Source organism: Micromys minutus (assembly GCF_963924665.1).
Source record: "Micromys minutus genome assembly, chromosome: 17".
In the NCBI taxonomy this organism is placed as follows: domain Eukaryota; kingdom Metazoa; phylum Chordata; class Mammalia; order Rodentia; family Muridae; genus Micromys; species Micromys minutus.
Window position 1 is genome coordinate 27,788,616 of NC_137952.1, and position 6,942 is coordinate 27,795,557.

The 6,942-nt window shown below is 46.3% G+C and overlaps 1 pseudogene across 1 annotated transcript; it reads right to left on the reverse strand.

Annotated features, from left to right (window-relative positions):
• Window positions 1–3,169: 3,169 nt before the first annotated feature.
• Window positions 3,170–3,611, reverse strand: LOC308431424 (small ribosomal subunit protein uS17-like; annotated as a pseudogene). The gene has a single exon. The product of its transcript is annotated as a small ribosomal subunit protein uS17-like (transcript).
• Between the last annotated feature and the right edge of the window lie 3,331 nt (window positions 3,612–6,942).

Genomic DNA, 6,942 nt, shown 5'->3' on the forward strand with positions numbered 1-6,942 from the left:
TAGGTAGCAGCAGGTCACCCAGTCCTCTGACCATCGGCTGCCTAGGATGGCCAACTTGTCTCATGTTTGGGACCTTCTCCAGACAAATTCTGTAAAACGCACGGGAATTCTCTCACATTAACAGCAAGTTCTGCGCTGAGCAAGCTTACTGCCCCTTAACCTTGAGCAAACTGGGAGGTTGCACCACAGACCCAGCTGTCCTAGATTCTATGAGATAATGAAAAATGCTTGAGTCCTGGCTCCTGGCAGATTAGCCAATCGAGTGATTTCCAGTGTTCATATCTGGGATTGAGGATTACAAGGAACTTGTTACAGCTGTGGAAATGGGTTTTGGCAGCACACGGGGTGGCCAAATATGAGCTGAAGGCAGGTGGCCTAGATTTAGATCCTGGTTCCTCCCTTAATGCCTCTGGGGCCTAGAGCCACCTGTCACCTCAGAAAATAACTCTTACCTCCCTAGGCTGTTGTGAAAACTGAATGAGAAAATGAAAATCATCTCATTGACTTTGCTCAGTAGACGGCAGTCATCACTTCAGATGATGATGACGCCCAAAGCTGACAAATCGTTATTCCCAAAGGCCTGTGCCGTCCTCGGGCTGTTGTTATAAAGTGTTTCATAGATACAGCGAAAGGTAAGCTGTGAGGTGGGATGAAATAGTCAACTCCCATCTGGCTCGGTTGGGGTTTCCGCAGCTCCTCCATACCTCTCTCACTACAGCCTTCCCTATCGGGATAACACCTCTGAAATGTAAGCTTAACTTTTTTTTTTCACTTTATTTTTTTAACATGTATTTCTTTTGTGTGTAGCAGGACACATGTATAGAGGTCAGAAGACAACCTGTAGGAGTCAGTTCTCTCCTTCCATGAGGTGAGTCCTGAGGCTTGTGGCAAGCACCTTCATCCACTGAGCCATCTTGCTGGTCCACTTTGCTTTTCTATATGTTATATATATATAATCTATAAATAGTATTTTGCTAAGTTTGGGGTATTTGGTTAGTTAACCTAAATGACACTATATAGGACTTATTTACTTTTTCATTCAACACTATTTGTGAGATTCATTCATGTCAATGTGTGAGATCATAGTTTATTTTTTTTAATTTTTTTCTTGTCTGCATGACAATCATGTATCAATTAATTTTTAGGATGTATATTATTTTTAAGATGCATAGGTTTATGTGCACTGCATGCAGGCAGGGACCTGAGGAGACCTGAACTGGAGTTACAGACAGTTGTAGGTCACTATATGGGTGGTGGAAACTGAACCTGTGTCTTTTGCATAGGTATCCAGTGTTCTGAACCAGTGAGCCATCTCTCCAGCTCCTCCGTGCTTTGGTTAATGAACATTTAAATTTGTGCTAACTTTTCTACTAATGTAGATGGTACTTTTTATAGTCTTACCCTCATGCCTGTACAGGTCACTACATGGTATCCGTCTAATTCATTGATTGCTCAGTGCTAAAACCTGCTGGCTATTCTGACTTTCCAGCACACTCGTGCCACGAAACTCTTTTTCTCCATTTTAAACTAGAATTTCCCCCACGTCCCACAGGATAGTCTAGCTTAGAGTTTAGTCGTTTTTCTGCATGTCACTTATAGAAGAAAGGGAGGGAGAAAGAGAGGAATAGAGGGTAATGTCTCAGTCTTGGGGACCATTCTATAGGCACAGTCAGTGTAAGTCACATACTTCAAGTCATCTCTGTCTTCCCACTGTCCTTAGACAGGCTTTTTGCTTCTCAGGCCCAGGTGGTAGAGATCACTTCTACCTCATACAGACTAAGATTCAAACCCAGCCTGAGTGTGCCCACCTCCTCACCCTGAGAAAGTCTCTACCTCTCATTGGCTGCGAAGGTCATCTGTTTATCCCTGAGCCAATCTTCATGGCTAGGGGAATACATGTCTTTGATTGGCCAGACCTCAGCTACAGGCTCACTCTGTTAATCAAGACCCCAAGCTTGTGAGCTCAGTGAGAATGGGGGACATTTCCTAGAAAAACTTGAATGCCTGTTCCTAAGAGAAGGAACAGCTTGAAACTGAGTTTCCACTGTGTCCAGACTTGCTGAGAGACCTGGGCAAGGCACTTCATCTTCCTGGGACTTTTGCTTCTGCCTCGTTTGTTTATTTTTAGTCCAGTGTAGCCCAAGCAAGCCTCAAGTTCATTATGTAGCCAAAGGTGGCTTTGAATTTCTGATTCTCCTCCCAGAGTTTCCTAAGTGCTAGGATTACAGGTATGTACCACCACACGTAGATTATACACTTCTGGGGGTTAAATCCAGGGTATGGTGAATGCTACACAAGCATTCTCCCAACTGGGCTACATCCCCAGCTCCATGTGTCTGCTTCTGTGTCTGTGGATGAGCATGATGCTCTGAGGGTCAGGGTTGTACCTGTGATGTCTTCCTCCCCTTTGCTACTTCCCTGCCTTTTAACATCACAGGTAGACCGATCTGCCTAGACAGTCGGTCACACATCAACATTGCCTCTCCAGCCCAGCAGAGCATTTCCTGGGTTTATCCTCAGGAATATCCACTGTGCTGAGAACACCTCTGAACATGGTGGTCTTCTCAGGCACCCTGTCTCTTCCCAGGCAGCTCACTGGACCCTAGATGCTCAAGCCACAGGTCAGGAGTCTCCCCAGAGCCCTCACTCTTCTTTTTACTGCACTGTCTTTAAAATACTGAAATCTTCCATGAAGCTCAGGCAGCTTGCAGCCTCCTGTTGTAACTCCTTGATTGCAGAGGGTCAGGTAAGTCAGGCCTCAGTTCCTGCCCCCATAGAAGCGAAATGAGAAACAGGAGCCATCATTAAGAAAGAAGGCAGTGGGGACTGGAGAGATGACTCAGTGGTTAAGAGAACTGACTGCTGTTCCAAAGAACCTGAGTTCAATTCCCAGCACCCACATGGCTCACAGTTGTCTGTAATTCCACTTCCGGGGGAATCTAACACTCTCACACAGATATACAGACAGGCAGAGGACCAGTGTACATAAAAATAAATCAGAAAGAAAGAAAGAAAAAAAGAGGTGTTCGGTTGGGAGACAGATGTAGGAGTAAGTTCCATGCTAGATAGGTCTATATAGCAAGGCCCTATCTTTTTTTTTTTTTTTTTTTTTTTTTTTTTTTTTTTGGAAAATAACTTTATTTGTTCTAAGGGATTTTTCCGAGTCCCCTTAGAACTTCTGAAACTGATTCTTGGTGCCAGCAGCCTTAGTAACCTTGAGCACATTGAATTGAACACTCTTGCTCAGGGGCCTGCACTCTCCAACAGTGACAATGTCGCCGATCATCCCTGAAACAGGGGGACAGGTGCACAGACATGTTCTTGTGACGCTTCTCAAATCGGTTGTATTTCCGGATGTAATGGAGGTAGTCCCGGCAGACAATGATGGTCTCTGAATCTTCATCTTCGTCAGGACACCAGACAGGATGCACCCTCTGATGGAGACATTACCGGTGAAGGGGCATTTCTTGTCTATGCAGGTGCCCTTGATGGCCTCCTTGGGCATCTTGAAGCCTAGACTGATGTTTTTGTAGTACCGAGGAAGTTTTTCTCTTGTTTTGAAAGATTGTAGGCTGCTTTTGGTAATCACACTCTGTCTGAATGTCTGCCATCTTGCTGGCAGCCTGAGAAAACTGCAAAACCCTATCTTAAACAGAACAAATTAAAACCAACTAAAAGAAGGGAGGGGGGAGCTGTCTTCGGGGCTTCTACTGACAGGTAACTGTCAACCGGTAGGTGCTTTCTAAACTCCTGATTGCAAATCCACTTTGCCTGGATGCACCACAATGGGGCAGATGTACAAGGCTCTTGGCAAGCCTCAAACCCCACCTCCACAGGAGAGAGTGACGTAGACTCTAGCCAGATCAGCCACTCCCTAAGTCCCTCCCCTCGCACGCGCACACACACACAGACACACACAGACACACGCAGACACACACAGACACACACAGACACACACAGACACACACAGACACACGCAGACACACACAGACACACACAGACACACACAGACACACACAGACATACACAGACACACACACACAGACACAGACACACACATACACAGACATACACACACACACACACACACACACACACACACACACACACACACACACACACTTAGCATTAGAAAAACAACTATGGCTAATCTTAGAGGCAAATGGATGGGAATCCAATGGTTGGATCCTGGGCTGTTTAAAAAGAACAGAACAAAGGAGAGGGGCACACAAAAATAAAGACACATGTTGAAACCTCCTCAGCCCTGGCTCCTTTATGGTCCTGACTCCTTCATCCTCCATGAACACTCTATTTCAGAGCCTTATCGTGGGCTCTGTACTTTTCTAACAGGCAGGCAGGGGTTTATGGCCCTGGCCAGCAGGGCTATAATCTCAGCACCCAGCTGAGCCTTGACCTGCCAGAGCTCACAGGCCTAGCAGCACCGGCACCATGCTGAAATTTGTTCCCACATCTCCCAGCCTGAACTCAAGCAGGCCTGGCAGAGCGCACCAGAAACAGCCTTCCCTGGGATCTGCAGTGTGAAGCTACCTTCCCCCAGAGGAGCCGAGTGCCCCATCCCCACCATAAAGTACAACAAAGAGTGACAGCAGAGGAGACAAAGGCACACACACACTCATGTGCCACCTATGGCCGTGGTCTCAGTGTGCCTCAGTCTGGGTGACCTCACCCCAGCTCTCTCTGACCTTTTCAAGGTCTCTGAATGGATAGAGCCTTTGCTCACTCTATGCTCCTCTCACATCAAGAGCCTGGAAACCTGGAAGTACCCAAACCCCAGAGCAAAGACATCTTGCAGCCTACCACGTCTTCCTGGGACTCTAGGTCACTGCTACAGAATGCATCTACAGCTCGAGGGAATGGCTTCTCTTACCTCACTCAACATACAGACTTTGGACCAGCTGGTTGCACATTAGAAGGTCCCTAGGACCACCAAACTTACTAGGATGGCTCCCAGGACTCTTCAGAAAAGCACTAGTTTGTCCAGGATGTCTGAACAGTACCTTTAATCTTTAGTTCCTGCAGCTCACCCAGGCTAATGGCCCTAGGAAACATGGCATTCTAGGGCTTAGAGATTCCTTCCTAGTGGTCGAAGGCAGAGATCAGACCTCGCCTTGTATGAAGTTGGTTCTCCACAAGCAGGATGTGTTATGCAAAATGTACTGTGTTCCCAAAGACACAGAGATAAGTACTGCTTGAGAGTGTGGGACTGGTGTGGAAAAGCCACTTCCTGGTCCATCTTTCCCACTTTCAAGCTTAGTGAGTGTCTGTTTGTCTGTTTGGTTATGTTTTGTTTTAGTTTAACATTCTTTTTTTTTTTAAGATTTATTTACTTATTTCATGTATATGAGTACACTGTAGCTGTCTTCAGACACACCAGAAGAGGGCATCAGATCCCATTACAGATGGTTGTGAGCCACCATGTGGTTGCTGGGATTTGAACTCAGGACCTCTGGGAGAGCAGTTAGTGCTCTTAACCACTGAGCCATCTCTCCAGCCCTTAGTTTAACATTCTTAAAAAGATTTTATGTGTATGAGTGTTTGTCTGCTCCGTGTGTGTGTGTGTGTGTGTGTGTGTGTGTGTGTACATATACATACCATGTGAATGCCTGGTGTCTGTGGAGGCTGGAAGAGAGCATTTGATCCCATAGAACTGGAATAAAAGATTGCTATGAGTTGCCATGTGGGTGCTGGGAATCAAACCTGGGTCCTCTACAAAAGCAGTCAATGTTCTGAACTGTTAAGCCCTCTCTCTGGCCCCTTAGACATTTTGTTAGATCCATCCTTCCATTGTACATGAATACTCACATGCCACAAGTCAGAGGGTAACTTTTATGAAGTTGTTTCTCTCTACATGCGGGTCCAAGGGATCAAACTCAGGTTGTTGTCCTGGCAGCAGGCACCTTTACCTGCTGAACATCTTACCAGCCTTGATTGTTTTGTTTGCTCATTTTTTGTGTTGGGTTCTGTTATATTGAAACAGGGTCATGCTATGTAGACTTGGACTTAGACTTAGAGCTTCCTTTGAGACCAGGCTGACCTCAAATTTTAGAGATCTGCTCACCTTGGTGCTAGGACTAATGTATCACCATGCCTGGATTCCTCGGAGGCTTTTGTTGCTGTTGTTTTGTTTTGTTTTTAAGGCAGGGTCTTTCCGTGTAGCCCAAGCTGACCTACGTCTTGCATTTCTCCTGTCTCAGATTCATAAGTGCTGGGAACAGAGATGTGTGCTACCATCCTTGTCTATATTTAGTGATGATCTTGAGAAAGTCGCTTAACCCACTGATGCCTACCAGACCAAGACTGCCAGGAACGTTGGTGGTAGTGACAAATTTCATTAGTGGCTTTACCCAAGGAGACAGCACACATGGGAAACTGAAGAGTGTGTCAGTAGAGGCGAGGGTGGGGCTTATTGAAGGATAAGAGATGGGCTTGTGAGAGATGAGTTTTAAGGGGATATTAAAGGTAGCAAAGGTTTGCCCTGGCTTGGGTGCTGTCAAGAGAGGGACAGTTATCCAAGTACATCTTCAGAACTTTTGTCTGGGAGGTAATGAGTGAAGCAGTGACAAGAATCCACAAGTGTCGAAGAAGCTGCCATCTCTCATGAGCCAAGACCAGCTAACGTGAGTCAAACTTGTGACAATATTGACCCTTCCATGCTCAGACATCTTATGGGATGGTCTTCCCTTGTCTTGTTCTGTCACTTGCATGGCAACTGTTGTCACTAGCACCCTATGAAAGCTGGTGGTCACAGGAGGAGGGGAGCCATGGGCACAACTCCCAGTACTCAGAGGCAGACGCTGGTTTTCCTCCTCTCATTCCTGAGTCTCACCACTGACAAGATGGACATGACACCACTTAGCAACAGACTACGGTGAGAATGAAGAGGCACAGCACGCAGCCCCACACCAACAAAACACAGCGCCC